The sequence below is a fragment of the Mesocricetus auratus genome, unplaced genomic scaffold (assembly GCF_017639785.1).
Source record: "Mesocricetus auratus isolate SY011 unplaced genomic scaffold, BCM_Maur_2.0 Super-Scaffold_100676, whole genome shotgun sequence".
NCBI classification, from domain to species: Eukaryota; Metazoa; Chordata; class Mammalia; order Rodentia; family Cricetidae; genus Mesocricetus; species Mesocricetus auratus.
Genome location: NW_024429266.1, coordinates 76,527,831 through 76,547,064, shown reverse-complemented (window position 1 = coordinate 76,547,064; position 19,234 = coordinate 76,527,831). Strand labels below are relative to the sequence as shown.

The 19,234-nt window shown below is 40.7% G+C and overlaps 1 protein-coding gene across 3 annotated transcripts in view; it reads right to left on the bottom strand.

Annotated features, from left to right (window-relative positions):
- Positions 1 to 19,234, bottom strand: part of Cdh20 (cadherin 20) — a 238,774-nt gene that overhangs the window by 79,610 nt on the left and 139,930 nt on the right. The window contains exon 3 of one of the 3 annotated variants that reach the window (XM_040737757.1): positions 5,315 to 5,480. The exons of the other annotated variants lie outside the window; for them this stretch is intronic. The gene's annotated coding sequence lies outside the window, so the exon portion shown is untranslated. The remainder of the gene's footprint in view (positions 1 to 5,314; positions 5,481 to 19,234) is intronic. 3 annotated transcript variants of the gene reach the window in all.

Below are 19,234 nucleotides of genomic sequence, written 5' to 3'. Positions count from 1 at the left end.
GCACCTTATTTTTTCCAATTAACATTTCTAAGATTAGCTGTGTCTTAAAACCAGTGTGTGGATATATTTTCCTCTTTTAACCCTCAAGGAAATGGTTAGTAAACTTAAGGATGTATACAGAATTGAGGCATTGGCATTAAAGAGATGAACAGAAGAAGAAACAAGCAGATACCCAATTTCCTCAGCCATTTCTCAGGGTGAGTAGGCAGCATTCTTGTATCATCTAAGTTTGGTGACACATTGCATAAGTACTCCAGGTATTGGTTCAGACTATGGTCAGTTCTCTTTCTCTTCCCCGGCTTCTAGTTTTCTCCAAACTAGTCTATGCAGATGGGACTGCGATGTTCATAAACATACCCGTGGGATTGGTGTGGTAGGGAGAAAGCACAGGAGAGCTTAGCTGAAGGTTAGGAGTGTGCTCTGATTTTATATAAGAATGTGAAGATGATTCTTTTCTTTTTATAATCTATTTATTTTATGTACATGGGTGTTTTGCCTGTAGAAAGGTATGTCTGTGTGAGGGTATTGGATCCTCTGGAGCAGGAGTTACAGACAGTTGTGAGCTGCCATGTGGGTGTTGGGAATTGAACCCAGGTCCTCTGGAAGAGCAGCCAGTGCTCTTGACCGCTGAGTTGGTGAGATGGCCCAGAGATTAAGAGTACTGGCTGTTCTTCCAGAGGTCCTGAGTTCAATTCCCAGCAACCACATGGTGCCTCACAACCATCTGTAATGAGATCTGCTGCCCTCTTCTGGCATGCAGGCAAACATGCAGACAGAACACTATATACAAAATAAATAAATAAATCTTAAAAAAAAAAGAATGTGAAGATGAGGCTGTGTGGCAGTTTGAATGAAAATGGCTCCATAGGGACTGGCACTATCGGGAGGTCCTTGTTGGAGGAGGTGAGTCATTCAGGGTGGGTTTTGAGGTCTAAGAAGCTCAAGCCAGCCCTAGTGTGTTTCTGTCTCTTCCTGATTTGTGCGGATCAAGATGTAGAACTCTCAGCTCCTTCTCCAGCAACATGTCTGCCTTCGTGCCACCATGCTTCCCACCATGTGAGACTATTGTTTTCCTTTACAAGAGTTAAATATTTTCCTTCATAAGAGTTTCTATGGTCAAGGTATCTTTTCATAGCAACAGAATGTTGTAGGATATTTGTACACTGTGTGAAAATGTATTTCTGTGATTGGTGTAATAATAATCTGAACAGCCAACAACTAGGCAGGAGGTATAGGTGGGACTTCTGGACAGGAAGATAATATTAGGAAGAAGAAAGTAGAGTCATCACCAGCTAGGTAGACAGGAAACAGGAGGTGCAAGATGGAAGAGAGGTAATGCCATGTGATAAAATATAGATCAATATAAATGGGTTAATTTAAGTTATAAGAGTTAGTTAGGAACAAGCCGAAGATGTAGGCTGAGCTTTCACAATAAATATTAAGTCATTGTGTCATTATTGTGGGCTGTCAGCCAAGGAGAAATTTTGTCTACAAATAGAAACCATAACTAAAATAGAAGTTGGTACTGGTACCAGGGACTGGATATATTGCTGTAATAGGCCTGATCATGTTTTTGTTTTGAGCAATGTGGCTTTTGGGATTCTGCATTAGAAAAGCAGTTGAATGCTTTAAGTGAGGCTTATTGGGCCATCCTAATAGGAACATGGAAGACAGTGGTGCTGAGGGTGATTTGAACTGTGGGGAACTATATCAAGAGGTTTCAGAGGAAAAGAATATCTGTATGTGGCCTAGAGATGGTGCTTATTTTTTGTTTTTGCTAAGGATATAATAATACTACTTTTTCATTCTTTTGCTTAAAAAGTCTACCTGAGGATAAACTGAAGAGTTTTGGATTAATGGCATTGGCAGAAAATTTTCAAAACAACCTAGTATTGACTCTGTTGTGTGGCTATTAGTGTTCACTATTATGAAGATCTATAATGAAAAGGAGCAAGCTGAACAAGGAAAAATACAAAATGTACAGTTGGAGAAAAATGGCACCAGGAAGTGGAATGGAGGTAATCCTATGTTCAAGGAGATGTTAGATGGAATAAAGGGAGTGATGACCTCAGGTCAAGACCCCACTCAGCTAAGCTTCCAACTTGTGAAAAGGAAGTAAAGAAGAGCTTAGGTCTGGATATGGTAGCATGCCTTTAATCCTAGCACTCTGGTGGCAGAAGCAGGCAGATATCTGAGTTTGAGGCCAGCTTGGTCTACAGAGCAAGTTTCAGGACAGCCAAGCTTAGGCAGTGAAGGAAACAATTGAGAACAGAAAGCTGGTGAAGACGTCGTTGAACAAGGAGGCTGTGTGTCATCCCCAGCAGCAGCAGAACTTGGCAGCTTCAGCCACATGCTTCTGGCTTCAAAGACAATGACAGAAGAAAGGGGTTGTGGAATGTCTCCCAGCAACTAAGGAAAACTGCTGAGGCCAGGCACGTGTCAGTGGTGTCCCTGCATGGAGGTCTAGAGAGCTCATTGCATGAAGCTGTGAAGGTGAAGTCTGGATTGTGCTGGAGACCCAAAGATGTTGGAGATTCCAGAGCCATGGGATACATGCTAAGGAGAGCTTCTAACTGGGAGCAGAACCAGTAAAGAGGAACAAGTATGTTGCAGTCAACAAAGCTGAAAGGAGTTGGAGATCTGAAGAATGCTTTGACTTCAGATGTTGAATTGGGAGTTTGCCCAGCTGGTTTTCTCATATGCTTTGGTCCTTACTATGCTCCCTCTCCATGATTTTGGAATAGTGGCGTATATCCTGTGACAATGTATGTTGGAAGTATGTAATCTGTCTTTTGATTTTATCGGGATTACAATTAAGAGACTGTATAAGTCTCAGAAAAGACATTGAACTTTGAACTTGCAAACAGTGTTAACACTTTTATAGACTAGGGGACTTTTGAAGTTGAACTAAATGCATTTTGCATTATTATATAGGAATAAGCCTATGAGGACCAGGGAATGGAATGTGATAGCTTGAATGACAGATGTAATGTGATAGTTTGAATAAAAATGGCCCCATAGGCTCATGGGGACTGGCTATCGGGAGATGTGGCCTTGTTGGAGGAGGTGTATCACTGGGGCAGAGTCTGAGGTGTCAGAAGTCAAGCCAGCCCTAATGTGTGTCAGTTTCTTTCTGCTATCCACAGATCAAGATATGTAACTCCAAGCCGCTTCTCTAACATCATGTCTGCCTGCATGCTATCATGCTTCTCACCATGATGACAAAGGACTAACCCTCTGAACTGTAAGCTAGTCCCAATAAAATGTCATCCTTTTTAAGCGTTTCTGTGGTGTCTCTTTACTGCAAAACCCTAACTAAAGTAGTATGTGAGTGTGTGCAAGTGTATGGGGTGGGCTGGGGTGGAGGTAGGTGGGTGGGTAGCAGGAATAGAGAAACAGAAGAACAGCCAGCTTGAATTATGTAACTAAGAGCTTGATTTGAAAACTGTAGTTGGCCCCATCATAAAAGCACATTGCTGTAGCTTCCTTCCCTTGGCCATGAATAAAGGCATCCCCACTTCTGGAAACCTGGTGCTAGTGTTTATGCCCAAGCCTTCTCAGTTTCTCATCTACATCATAGACAGTTAATGCAGTTAAGGATACTCATCCTCCCTTTCAGTGCTCCTAACCCCAGCAAATATATTTCTGCTGGTCCTTCCACAATGCAGTAGCTAGTAAGTGCTTTAATTCTCATGGAGTCAAGAAGTTTTGACCTACTTTACCCTTCCTTTGCCTTTCACTTTTAATCAAGCTAATGTAACTGCATCCCAGTCCATGGGCAATTTCTCTGACTACAGTCAGACAAGAATGATCACTTTTGATTTTTGAGACTTGTCCCACATGCTCAGTAATGTCTCATCGTATTAAACAATTAGAATTGTGTTATATTTGTGATTGTTTATTGAAAGCATGTATTTAGAATATAATTATTGATTAAAGTTCTTTGAGAAGGAGACGAGGAAAGTTGTGGTGGCACATTCCAGTAATTCCAGCCCTCTGGAGGCAGGAGAATTGCTACAAGTTTATAACCAGCCTGGTCTACATAGTGAGTTCAAGTTTACATAAAGTCCGAAATAAAAGAAAATAAAAAAGCAAAGAAAGAAGTTGCAAGCAATTGGCCTACTCAGTGCTTCCCTCTGTTCTTTGTCTTTGAGAATATTCTTGTTTCACTGTGTTGCTGTGAGAAACACCACCATCAAAGGCACTTAGTAGAGGAATTTTTTCAGCCTACAGTGACAGTCCATCCTTGGGAAGTCAAGGCAAAGACTCGAGCAGGATATTAGGGACAGTTCCACACAGTGCTACTTCCAACCAAGGAACTCATTTCACAGCCAAAGAAGCACAACAGAAATGGTGGTGATTGCTTCTTTCTGGCTAGCTTGAAGGCTGGTTTATACTTGGCTTTCAGAGGCATCTTAAGCCTCCCTACCCAGAGAATGGTACTGCCCATAGTACTGGGCCCTCTGACATCAATTAACAATCACAACAACCCTCTACAGACAGGTCCACAGGCCAATCTGATCTGGGCAGTACCTCACTGAACTACTCAGGTGACTCTAGGCTGTGCCAAGTGTACAGTTAAAGTTAACTTGGAGGGGCCATAATAATTTACCTGTAGGGAAAAGAATTTGGAGCACAGATAAATTTGTTATCTAAATGAAGTTTGTTCATTTGTCTTTTGAGGTAGATTCTCACTGTGGACCCAGAGCATACCTGATATTCCTGGAGGATCCTAAGAATCTTGAGTGCTAGAGTTACAGGCAAGTGCCACCACAGCTAAGATTAAGATATAAGACTTTACTATCAAATACATTTACTCAGAGAATAAATGGATAGCCAGAAAAAAATGGATTCATGACTTAGTATTTGTATAATTTTGAGCAATGACCTACTCCTTGAGTCTGAGGTTGTCATATACAGATGAAATAGTTGTAGACTATCTTAGAAGGCCTTTGAACTAAGAAAATAAGTGTGACGGTCCTGTCATAGTGTCTGACAGATTGTTACACTTGTGCCTGAAAACCACAGGTGCTCAATCAATGGTGTTTGGCTTTGTCTCCTTTAAGAATTTTACAGTTAGCTGGGCATTGGTGGCACACTCCTTTAATACCAGCACTCGGAGGCAGAGGCAAGTGGATCTCTGTAAGTTTGAGGTCAGCTTGGTCTACAGAGCAAGTTCCAGGACAACCTTCAAAGCAATATAGAGAAACCGTGTCTTGAAAAACAAAACAAAACAAAAAAGAAGTTTACAATTAGGGGGATAAGCTGCTATTAATACTAGAGGTATAAATGGTAGGAATAAAAACTGACACACCTGCATTATTAACAGCAATGCCAGTGTTGTAGCCATCAGCAGCTGCATGAACAATGGGTGGTGTCAGGGAGTTGCTCATTCTATGCCAGGCTGTGCTACAGCATTTACAGTCATCTTGTCATTTAATCTTTCAAGAATTCTGTGGATAGATTTTCATTTCCCTGTTCTGCAAAGAAACCAACAGTGGTGTGCAGGGGTTAGTTTTACGGACTTGCAAATGGACGTTGCTGATGATCCACAGCTAGGAAAAGGATGAGCTGGAATCCTTCTTCAGGAGTTGCTCCCAGCATGCTTAGCCCATCACATACTGTATCACAGGTCTGACTGTGACAAGGGCTACAGGTCCTTGGATACAAAATGCTTGGCCTGTCAGAAGAAGGAGATGCAATTTTTGTGAGAAACAGAAGGTTTTAGAGAAGCTATGGCTGGGTCTTAAAGGACACAGGAAGACATTTCAGGTAAAGAAAACTCTGACCCAGAGGTGTTGTTTAAAGTGTCAAGAGAAGAATAGTATAATTTATTAGAGCACAGAGACTATTTTGGTGAGTAATGAGCATTGGGGAGATGGCTCTCCAGTCAAAGCACTTGCCAAGCAATCCTGAGGTGTTATACATGTAAATGAGGTGGACAAGGCAGTCTGCCTGTAACCCTAGCCCTAGGAGGGGAAGGCGGGTTTCTTGGAGCTAGACTGGCTGCCTAGACTGACTGGATTAGTGAGCTTCAGGCTCCATTAGACACCTGCCTAGGTAATTAAAGTGGAGAGCAATAGAGGAAGACATCTGCCATTGACCTCTGGCCTCCATGTGAACCCACACACGTACACGAGAACACACATACATATATGCTGTGTGCACACACATATGTCAACAAATAAGTAAATAAGAGTGTAATGAGATATGCTGCAGGAAATCAGGCACAAACCACTACTGTTGGAAATGGGTTGATGTGCTTCCAACATATGGATCTGTTTATAGTGAACAAGCCAATGCTCTAACACGCCAACACTACAGTGAGCAAAAGCTGTAGAAAGGCGAGGTGAGAGAAGCAGCTGGAAGGCCAGGAGAAACTGAGATGGGCATCTTTAGGCAACAGTCCTGAAGAAAAAAGGACTGGTTAGATACTCGGAGAATCAGAGCCTCCAGAGCTTTCCCACTGAAGGCCAGAGTGGGAGAAGAGACCAGCGTCTCTGCACTGGTCTATGGCAGGAAGTGGGGAGGAGCCATTCATTAGAGGCAAGATAATAAATTTGGATTTAGACTTCAAGATAAAAAATTCATCATTCCTTGTCTGATTATTTTAAGAGGCAAGAACTTTCCTTCTCTTTCTAGTACAAAACTTCAAAGCAGTTTTGGGCATAAAGCATGTGAGCGCTTCTCTCTTAGAGCACATCTCTCTGCTTGCTGAGCTCTAGCCTTGACCCAGCTTCCCACAGCTCGGCTGCATGTGTGACAAGGGGCTTCCCTAGGGCTGCTTTGCTGGAACTTCAGAGTCAGTCACCTTAGCCATGGACCTTGGACTTGCTTGTTCAATGCCGTTCCTTCTATACATTCTCTTTTTTCATACTGGGAACAGTATTTAGCTATCATTTCTCTAGTGTGCAAGAAATGACACAGATACAACTATTCATGTCTCCAAGAAGAAAAACAATGGCAAACTACCTAAGGAAAATTAAACAAAGGCTGGACAAGTGCCTCAGTGCCTAAAGTTACTTGCTACTAAGCCTGGCAACTTGAGCTGGACCTGAGCATATTGGGAACATCGGGGGAAAGGAGAGGGAACCAAGAAACACAGAGGGTGATAAGAGGAGGGGAGAAAAAGACATGGGGGAGCAGGAAGGTAAGAATAGAGGAGAGCAAGATGAGAGATACCATAATAGATCGAGTCATTATAGGCTTGAGGAGTGAGCTGACTCTAGTGAGATCTCCAGAGATCTACAAGGATAACACCAACTGGCAAACTAAGCAATAGTGGAGAGACTACATTAAATGCCTCTCCTTGACGGTAAGGTTGATGACTACCTTATATGCCATCCTAGAACCTTCATCCAGGGATTGATGGAAGCAGAGACAGATACCCACAGCTAAACACTGAACTGAACTCCTGGAACCTAGTGACAGAGATGGAGGAGTGATGAGAAAACGGGTAAAGACCATGATGGTGAAACCCACAAAGACAGCTGACCAGATAAGGGGGAGTTCTTGAATCCCAGACTGATGGCTGAGAGACCAACAGGAAACTGATCCAGACTCCATGAATGTAGTGCCAGGGAGGAGGCCACAGAAATCCCTAGGGTCTTGGGTAGTAGATCGGTGTTCACCATGGTTTATGAATGAGCTTTGGGAGCCCATTTCAAACAGAGGGATGCTCTCTCAGCCTGGACACATGGGGAAGGGCCTAGGCTCTGCCCAGGATGAAATGACAGACTTTAGAGATTCCCCCCAAGGAGGGTCTCACCCTCCCTGGGGAATGATGTGGGGATTGGGTGGGGAGCTGGGGGACTGGTGGAGGGACAAAGGAGGAGGTGTGGGAGAGGGAGCTTGGACTGACATGTGAAACATTCACGTTTCTAATTTAAATAAAAACATATATTGAGAAAAAAAAGAAATTTAAAAGAGCTGATTCCCATGTGCTATAGGCTGCCCTCTGACTTCCACTTGTGAACTGTGGCATGTATAGGCATATCCACACTTAGAAGTGCCCCACCTGTGCATGCCTGCATGCATACATGTACTAAGAATTAAAAAAAAACTTAGAAAGCAAATTAAAGCAAAGCCTTAATTGGTATTTATTATTTTCTTGTTGAAGTGAAGTAAAAATTTCCAATGTATGCTTTTAGAAAAAGATTTTTTGTGGAACATGATACATATTCTAGAATCTTGGTTTAAGATCAGGCATACCTCTGCCACTCAAAGAAAGAGTTAGACAAGTTTCTTAATGTTACAAACCTGGATGGAGTCTAATGACCTTTAAAATGTTGTTGCAGGTTATCGTAATCTAATTTTATAGATTACTATTATTATTTTAAAATTATTTCTTCCCACTATTTCCCTCTCTGTTGTCTTCTTAAAGCTCTTTGTATATTTTCACTCACAGATTCATTCTGTATTGTAATCACCTATCTGTTTTTTAAAAATCTGTATTACATGATCTTGGTAACATATGTAATAGTTTTTATTCATGTACCATGGACAATGCTATATTGGATACAAACAAAACAGTGCCAACGAATTTTTCAATTGTAAAAATGTATTTCAAGTTTCTAATCCAATCAAATTTGTATTTTCATGTTCAATTTTAATATTCATTTCTGTATTTACACTTATCTTGCAGTGCTGGCAGTGGAACACAGGGCCTTGCACTTGCTAGGCAAATGCTCTATCACTGAGCTCCTTGTTCAGCCTTTTAATACACAATTGGTACACATCTTAAGGGACATAGGTAATCAAAGGCAGTAGAACATTATTAGCACAAGGCAAGGAAGCAAGGATTTTTGACAATTGATTCCTTGCTTCTGACCAGAAATGTGTCAGTCCTTCAGTGTGAGAAGTGCTTTGGAATGGCAGTATCTCATGAAGGCTAAAGACTGTTGCAGAAATGCTTGGGAATCCTACCCACGAGCTGGGGTTGGAAAAATTACAGCAGTCTAAGAGTCTGTGCTAATTATTGCTAGAGTAGTTTGACCTGAGATCAAGTTATATCCCTGGCGATCGGGATTCATGGGGGTGGTGTGATATGAGTTTATTTAAGTGACTTATTAAAACAAGCATAATAAGTACTGAAGATGTGAGTAGTAAAAAAGGAGCTTCCAACCAAACTAAATCATGTTAAAATAGTTTATGTCTTAGTACTCCCTTTGCTTACTTTTAGGGGTTTCTAAGTTCAAAAAAAATCTTACATTCATTTCACTTAGATTTTAATGGTTTGCTACCTTCAGAAACTTGTAACTATTACATTCATTGTATTCCTTCCATTGTTATTTTATTTTAAATATTAACTGTGTGCACATGCACTCTCGCATGTGTGTGTGCATGCACCTGCAAGTACTTTCACACTTGGGTACACTAGCACATGTATGGAGGTCAGAGAAAAACATCAAGGAGTCAACTTTGTTCTCTACCTTGTGAGTACTAGGGATTGAACTCAGGTCACAGGGCTTGGTTGGCAACCAGCACATTTGCTCACTGAACCATCTTACTGGCTCCCGTGCTGTCTTTCAGTTGTGATTTTGTAAGATCAGTGATGTACATGAGGCTTCCAGAACCACACCCTTATTGACTAGACATTCTCAAGTTTCTCCACCATCTGATGCAACATGGTTCTGTTCTCCTATTTTTAAAAATCGCCTCTTCCTTTATTGATATTTCCAATTTTAGGCTCTGCCTTAATCTGTATGGCAAGCAAGACACTATAGGTTAAATAAAAGTTAGCATCTACTCATTTGATGTCCACTAATTATCTATTCCTCATGTACTGAATAATGAAATGGGAAAAAGTACACATGCAGGTCAGTAGAGTACAAAACAGAACAAAACACCTTTAAGAGACGTGAGGGAATATTAAGGTGTAGGAGAATAGTATTTTTATAATAGGCTGGTTAACTCTCATTACCAAAGTTAATTAAATGATTTTTAGAATTAAGTTATGTATATATATGCAGCACGTATAAGAGAACAATGACATACTGTTCCTCACCTATGAAGGGCTCCTTATGTTTGGTGTTAAAGTGTTAAAAGTATTGATCACTAGACTAGAAAGCAGGCAAATGACAGAGATGCATAGATAAAATGAAATGGCCAATGAATCTGTATATGAAACACATTTGATTTTCACAAATACTGAATGTTGAAGAATACAGCAGTGAGGTAAAATTTCAACCTATCAAGCTGGTAAACATTAAAAAATAGGCTAACTAGCATTGCTGAATATATATATATATATATACATACACACATATGTACATACATATATGTTACTCATATCCTTTACACAGAAGTGCAGACTGACATGAACTTTCTGGAAGATAATTTTGTACCATGTATTATGGCTTTTGAATTCCTAAGGAATTATGCTACCTATATTATTTAGATCTATTTTTATTCTAGGCTTATTATAATTCAAAATGAAAGCAGCCAAGACATACAACAATAGATGATTAAAATATTTTTGATGGGATATTTGATCTTTTTTTCTTTTGGGGTTTTCAAGACAGGCTGGCCTCGAACTCACAGAGTGAGTTGCCTCTGCCTCCTGAGTGCTGGGATTAAAGGCATGAGCCACCAATGCCTGGCAATATTTGATCTTTGAAGGAGGGTTACAATTAGTTTATAAACTGTTTTGAAAAGCATCATTTTCATCAACTTCTTAACATACTGTCTTAACAACCTTTAAGTTGGAGGGACAGAAACGTTAGCCACTTCATACTTCTGTGAGAGACTAGGAAACTATCCAAATAGAGATATTGTATAGTGAAACAATACAGTGAATCATTATGTTAGTATTAATGGGTCTAAAACCAATAGTGACCATTATAGTCAGAGAAGGTAATCATAGGAAACATTGTAAACCTAATGTTCTAGTTCTCACTGACTGTTAAGTTGACACTGCCTAGAGTCATCTGAAAAAGTATACACAATTTAGTAATTGTCTGTATCTGGTTTGTCTATGAGCACTTCTGTGAAGGATTTTCTTCATTGTTAATTGATGTAGAGGAGTTCAGCCCACTATGGGTGGCACATTTCTTAAGCAGGTAGGTAGTCTTAGATTGCATAAGAATGCTAACTGAGCATGAGTTTGAGTGACTCAGCAAGTAGAATTCCTCCATGGTTTCTGCTTCAAGTTTGTGCTTGAGTTTCTATCCTGATTGCCCTCACTGATGGACTATGGCCAGAAGTGCAAGCCAAATATACCGATTTCTCCACCATATTGCTTTATAATCTCCCCATATTTCTTACGGCAGCAGAAAGAAACCACAACACCTAAGATTCAATATTTTTCCCCTTGATATCACTGCCTTGGATATGTTCCAAAAACATATCCAGTGATATGAATGTGAAAAGTTCCTGTTTGACCTACAGGCTGCTGCAGTTATAACCTGTCAATAAAAGTATCAGACAATAAACTCAAGGAGTAACAACTGTGAAATGTCCTCATTTCTGAGACATTTTTATTTCCAGTGGTAGTGTTTACCTTGGCAACTAAAACCACCTTTCAAGTATATAAAGGGGTCTCAATGTGGACTTTGAACATATTAGAAAGTCCCTGTTCCTTCCAACTCCCAAAGTCTGGTTTAGTTAACTTGATAGGATCATTGAGTATAGAGAATTTTTTATACTTCTTTGGCAAGTTTCCTGTTAAAAAAGAATTAATGTAAATAAGTTTTCCTCAAATGACCCAAGAGAAAATGGCCGCAAATGAGCTTCTTCTAAGAGAAGTTGGAGTGACTAGCACCATTAGGAGTGAGACCTATGTGAGTGAAAAATTTCCTAGTCATTTGAGACTGAACAGAATCTAGCCTGGTTTGGGTCACAAGGTTGCCAACCAGCACACAAACCAAAATAGGGGGTGAAACTACCCAATGAGGGATGAGGAAAGAGAGATCTAGTCCATTAGGACTCCATGATTTGACCTTGTATTGGATTGTTTTGGCACTGAGTCCATTTTCTGACTCACTGTTGTTACAAAACAAATCAAATTTAAACTTGAAGCTCTAAATAGCAGTTACCGTCTTATTATTTCTTGAGGTTTCTTTTGGTCATGAATCTGGGTGGGTCTTGCTGTAATGACTCTAGTGTAGGCTTTCATGGCAATCTGCAGGCAAGTTGTACCTGAATCTGGAGCTTTGGGGTCTGCTGTAGTTGAGGATTCTGGGCGTATCTCTCTCTCTCTCTCTCTCTCTCTCTCTCTCTCTCTCTCTCTCTCTCTCTCTCTCACACACACACACACACTCCCCCTCCCGGTCTTATTTAGAACTAGAGTATATGATTTTCACAGTAACTAATTTGGGATTCCTCTCAGCATGATAGCTTCTGGAAAGGCATCAAGATAAAGGATTTCACGTGAGGGTGTATATTGTCAAAGCAGAAGCTGCGCCACCCTGTACTAGTGACGTCATAGTGCCTCCACATCCATTGTATTCTACTGGTTATGAGACCTTAGAAAACTCAGAGCCAAGGTGAGGAAATGAGACTCCAACTCTCAGTGAGGGTGTGGAAAAGTTCTGGAGGAGTTTGTGAGATGCAAATATTTTGCAAACTTCAGAAAACATATTCTGTCACGCATAGGCTATATGTCAGGCTATTCAGCATCAAGAGTTCAATGCTGAAGAATCTCTTGTAATTTCAAAATAATAATGCTAATTTTCACAAAGAAAAGGCAAATCCTTGTATTGAGAAGAATGGGGACATGATTATGTTGGATTGGTGTAATTTCTGTGTTGTGACAGAGATGGGTGTACAAGAAGGGGTTCTTAGCTAGCTTTCATTCAGGCATGACAAATGAGAAATTATGAGAGCTGACTCCAGTTCTGAGGGACTGAGGAGTTGCTCTCAGTGGCTCTCTTTCTGTAATGCAATAGCCAGAAGCAGCAGAGAGGAGTAAGTTTGTCACAAGTGCTTCATAGTCACTCAGGACTAAGGACATCAGAAGTCATGTTTCCTATACATTGAGAGTTTTCTAGAGTAAAACAAGGAAACGCAATCAGAGAAAAACATGTGGCCTATGCTTTATGCCTGAGTCTTTGAGAAATATCAGGAGATTAACAGAGTAATGATAAATCCAATAAAACCCAGTAACCTCTATAAATGAGAACTCATTTGTGGTAGTTAATATTGGCTGCCAATATGACAGGATCTAGAATTAGCTAGATTAGGATGGTCTCTGGTCATGCCTGTGACAGATTAGCTAGATTAGGTTAGTTGAGCTGGGAAGACCCACCTTTACTATGACCATGCTATGGGTTGCGGTCCTAGACTGATTAAAAAGAAGAGAGTGAGTGGAATGTTCACCATTCTCTGCTTCCTGACTGAAGACACAATGTGACTAGCTGCTTCATTCTCTGGTTACTTTGTATACCCTACTCTGGTGGTTTATATCCCTTAAAGCCAAAGCAAACCCCCTGCCCTCCAGTTGCTTTTGTTAGGTATCTCTTCCCACAGCAGTGAGAAAAGTAACTATTGCATCATTGTACAAACACATGTTTGGTAGTTCATACTGGACATCATTTCTTTCCCATTGGACTGTGCTCACTTTTTTTGTTGTTGTTCTATGGTCCCCTGGTTCTACTTACACAGCCCAAGTAATGGCAATTTCAGTCATCCAAGTAGAAATATAGAAATTAGAATTTTATTTATGCTATTTCCATATTTCCATCTCTCACCATGTCTGGTTATTTAGACCTGACACATTCTGTCAAGGATAACCTTGCAGTTTTTTTTTTATCAAAAGTGTCTTTTGTCTCCATCTCTGCCTGACAATAGCTCTTGTGTTTTGAATTTTTCTTTAATTACAGTCTCTCTCTCTCTCTCTCTCTCTCTCTCTCTCTCTCTCTCTCTCTCTCTCTCTCTCTCTCTCTCTCTCTCTCTCTCTCTGTGTGTGTATACAAATCTGTGCAACTCCCTTGCCATGGGAGTTGAATTTAGGTTGTCAGGTTTGGTAGCAAACACCTTTACCAGCTGTGCCATTTTTCTGGCCCTGTTTTACACTTCAGACTTGGAGCACTGCAAGCTTTCTAATTAGTGTCGCTGCCTAATCTACTCTTCATTATTGGTTACTTATCCACAAGTTCTCTAATGGCTTCTCATGTCATAGCTGATCAAATCTGAATTCCTTGATCAGATATTAAAGGACCCCAGCAATGAGACTCCTAGAATGAGTCATTGTCTCTTGCCTACTGCTCTTGATCTGCTCCCTTCTTGGTTTATAGGGAGGGTTCCCCTATGCATGCTACAAACTATTTTAACACCTCCAATCTTTTGCTTAAACATAAATGCGTGCCTAGCCCTCTTTCCTTGGAACATTGGTTTATCCTCGGGCCTTTGTTCTGTACCATATGACACTGTTCCAGTATGCCCACATGTGTGATTTGCTTACCTTATTAGTCTGTGAATTCCCTGAGCACAACATTGGGCACCTCCCATTCTCAGAATTAGCAAGGCTATCAGCACCAAACGAGGATCTAATAAAACTTGGAATAAATTAAAAATGAAGTGAACAGTAATTGAACAACATGAATTTCCATTTCAGAGAAGCCCTTGGCATTTCCTTAGCAGTATTGAAAGAGGTGCATTTGGGGACCAGTAGTGGGACAGTGAGACTGGGATGCTCACTATTGTGTCAATCTCTCAGCACAACTGACCAGGGCTTGGGGAGGGAAGGAACTGAAGCCCTGAAGATGAAACCCAAGCAACCCAGAAAAGGGGAGAACAGACTGAGATGCGATGATGCAATTTAGTAGTGATGTCCATTTGGTTTTTTTTTTGTTTGTTTTTTTTTAAATAGCATCACTGAAGACAGACAAGTTTTAGTCAGCAGGGACAGGACCACAGTCTTATCAGAGCAGTGGAGATTTAGAAGACAGCTTTCCGTGAAGCACTGGTGACTCAGGGACATGAAGAAACACCCTGCCCTTTCCTGGGCGGGGGTGGGAGGTGGGGGGGTGGGGACACACAGTAGCTGCAGTGACTGTAGGGAAGTTTTCACAAACTGAAGTGAAGGCCTGTCATAGGCAAGTTATGGAGGCGCAGAGCCCTCAGGTGCTCCTCAAGCTCCAGGAGTCAAGGGTGTGTTCACAGCAGTCAGCACTGATAACATTTCACTCACATTTGCTCAGGAGAAACGTTGAATTTCAAGCGTGCAGCAAAAAAAAAGTTATCTGCCTTTTAAAAAAAGTACAGTCATAATTAGTTCTGCTCTTGCTGTAAAGTGTCAGTGAAACAGGAAAAAAACTTCCCCTGACGACCTGCTGATTGAAGAGAGTTTGCACACCACAAGAGGGAGGACAGGATTGCTAGCTCCTTGGTGTGGAACAGTGATTGTTATTAGGGAATTATAGTTAGCTCTGATGCTGGCATTTTCTCCCTTTCTGATATGTAAATACTGTATAATAGTGCCACAAAGATGTTCAATGTTACTAGTGGAAGCTGCACTGGCAGTTATAGTTCCCATGCATTCATTATGTCAGTAAAAGAACTGGGATTTCTTTGCAATGGAAAATATGAAAAATTTTTATTTATTGTCTTGCTTCCTTACAGTCCTTTTCATCTTCCCTGTAATAAGGCATCACCAAGGAAATTGGGAGAAACACAGGTTTTGTTATCAGACTATAAGGCTAAGAACCATTTAACAGGAATGAAAACTCTTAATCCACTTTAGGGAGAAATAGTTTACAAATATTTCTCTGCTAAGTGTTAAAAGTAAACAGAGGTTAAAGAATGAAGCAAAAAAATGAAAGCCTTATTAATGGTAAATACATCCTGATAAGTCAAATGGTTTGCAGTCTAAGTGGTCAATTTAAATAACGGACTTGGTTAGTAGTTTTAAATTAGAATTAAAGAAAGAGGCAAAAATCTATTTCCACAAGTTGTTCCAAACTAAGGCATTTACTGGTGGATTCTGTGTTACATTAGTCTGATTATACTCTGTATGATAAAGTATGCCTTACCATTGAACCCTGCTTGGAGAAGTGTTTAATCAGATGCCTTTCATATTATTTGCATGAAAGCTACATTGCACTCAAAAGAATCAAAGAGAAGAAATCTTTACTTCTGCACTCACTTTTAATCCACAGTGGTGTCCCGTGCTCTTGGTACATGCAACCTACCCTAAACTGTTCTCAAATACAAGCATGACCTGACTGGTGAATTTCAGGCTTGGCTTCCGAATCCTCTGAGAAAATCTGTTTTGGTTAACAACCATGTTCATATCCAGCTCAGCTTTTAGTCAGTCACAGATCACATCAAATAAAGATCATCTCTGGCAGGGATTTTAATAGACTCCAGTGACTACAATTAGCAACCACTCAATAATAATTTCAAATTACTCTTCCAAATGGCTTTGTTTGACTTCCAAAGGAACCAAAAGACCACTGAAACTGAAAAGCTTCTGTAAGGCAAAGAATACTGTCAAAAAGACAAAACAACAGTCTACAGAATGGGAAAAGATCTTCAGCAACCCCACATCTGACAGAGGACTGATATCCAAAATATATAAAGAACTCAAGAAACTAGTCACATTTGTTACCCGAGACGATCTCTATTTCACTGACTAATCTTGAATAGTTTGTGAATTTTGCCATAGAAATCACAGATGAGATGAAAAGCTTAATAACTTACTTTTCTCCTTCCACGGAGTGAGTTTGTTCTATTTTTGCATTTTCCTCAAGCTTGTTCCTGGAGTTGTGGAGTTCACCTCCTGCTGCCAGCTCCCACTGGATGTCAGAGCAAGTTAGGGTAGTCCTTCCCTTGCCGGTTTGAAATTAGTCTTTAAATTATAGTCAACTCTGAAAGAGGCTTTTGGATGCAGGTAATTTAGTTCAGTAACTTCTAATGGGGCAGGAGGGTTTGCTTTCCTGCAGTCAGTGTCATGGAGTCTGAGTGGGTCTTCTGGGTGGGGCTTGTGGTTTAGACCCAGCTAGCCACCAAGTAACTGATGCAACCTTAAAGACTTGAGAAGGGAGCTTTGGACAAAGGACATCACTTCTGGGAGGTGGTCAGCAGCAAATGATGGATGGGGGTGGGTGGGAGCAGGGCATATAAGCAAAGGGAGCTAGCAGTTGTCCTTGTCTAGAGAGGGGAAGGACAAAGGATGCTGGCCTTGAACAGTTGAAGCCTCAGGGGATTTCTTAACACAATCCAACTGTTAAGGACTATTAACAGCATTGCACAGTAAGGGCTAAAGTACTTTGGACATGATGACCTCACCAACAGATGGAAAAAATAATCTAGTGTAGACACCTATGAGATACTGATGTATTTCAGAGAGATAACAGAGGAGACTAACAAATTACATGTCTTTTCCACTTACCATTACTTAGCGTTTCCAGTAAGTAAATGTAGTTTCTTAGCTGAACTACTCTTTCAAATTATTGTTAATTAAATAATACTCCCTGAGAAATCTGTCATTACCAGTAGCCAGGAATGGGCTTGTTAAGCTGCCTGAGGCTGCTAATGCTCCAACAAACAGCCTCTTAATTGCCATAAGATTAATTTCAGTGGGGATTATAGTTCACTTTTCCCCAAGAATCTCATAGCGTGCTATATATCTGAACCTTTTCCTTTTTGCTTCTGTGTGGGGAGCTGTGTAAGGCCAGAGGGATCATACATTCATTCATTCTCTAATGATTCAGCCACTGAGTAATTTATTCTTCAGAGTTGAAAAAGTATGTGTTGTTGAATCTGTAATCTCCTCCTCTGTTTCCATTATGGCCAAAGAAAATCAGAATTTAAAACTGACACCCACTCCCTAGTTCATTTCATTATCTTTAAAATAAGTGACTTTTTCTGGGAGATGTCACATGGGGTTTCTTCAAGATGTTACTGTGGGATTGCTCCTGGTCAGTTGTTTTTCTAGAAGGCAGCAGAGTGAACAGAAAAATGATTGCTGGGTATGGTTGAAAGTGGGAAAGATGAGGGCATCTGGATCGAGAGAAGAACGTGTTCCTCGGCCTAGGATTGGACATGACCTTATCTGCAAACACCTCCGTTCTGCTGTGAGCACAGAAGAAAAGTCACACTTTTCCTGTGCTGGAAAAGCCTCCATATGCCATTTCAAAAAGAAGTGCTATTTCAGCCTTTTCCTAAATGACCTCGTTTTCATCATAATATATTTCCTTCACCTTTTGACGGGTACTTAGATTTTTAATAAAGTTACATACTTGTTTCAGAGGAATTACACTTTAGAATGCATTTCAGTGGTATTTCATCCTAACAGTTTAATTTGGTTGAATTAATGTGCAGCTGTGCCTGAGTGGGGAGGGAGTGGTGGTGGTGGTTGAGAGAGAGGGAGAGAGGGAGAGAGAGAGAGAGGGAGAGAGGAAAAGAGAATGGGGAGAGAGTGAGAGGAAGGGAGGGAGAAAAAGAGAGCCAAACTCCAAGTATAACCACCAGGATCACATTTCAGAACCATGACAACAACCCCCCTTTTTGTAATCATAAAAGGATAACTTAGCTAAATAGTATGAAAACATATACAACATAATATCAGCATTATATCAATAACTGATTTACTTTCCTATGGTCACAATTGGTGCCTGCCTTTCTGGCCATATTTTGACTTTATCCCATTTGAATCCAGTTTTCCTTGACAACCTTTCAATCTCCCTGCAGTCTCTCTGGTCCTTCTCTCTGCCTCCCACTAAGACATTAATGAACAGGCATCTCTTCCTGTTTGTGGATACATGGCTGGGTACCCTTGAAGAAAAGCAGGGTCTTCTTCCAAATCCTGGATGCCTGCATGCTATTCTGTACCCAAGGGCAGGGTCTGCATCACAGTAGGAACTTTGTGATAATTGACAGAACTCAGGCACATCTTTCAGTTAGAAAGCATGAGACTAACAGAACAAGGCCATTCTTGACCAGTGACAATGCAGCATGGAAACAGATTGATGCAGCTCTGTCCAGCTGCACTGTAGATGACAGTTGGAGGGTGGATTATTTGCAGGCCTGGTGAGCCATAGCCTCTCTCATCACTGAACTCAGCCTTGTCCCAATATGCCCTGAAAATCTGAATGTACAGCAGGAAAACACATAGCTAGCCAGCAAGGGGAGCACAAAGTAATGTGTTGGGCTGGTGCTTACATTCTTTGTGTTTACTGAAGACCAACAAAAGCAAAATTTAAATGCTTTCACCAGGTAGCAGTGAGAAAAACAATCTTTGGTAAGGACTCTGAATCTAGACCAAAGGAACTCATTTACAGTTGATTTCATC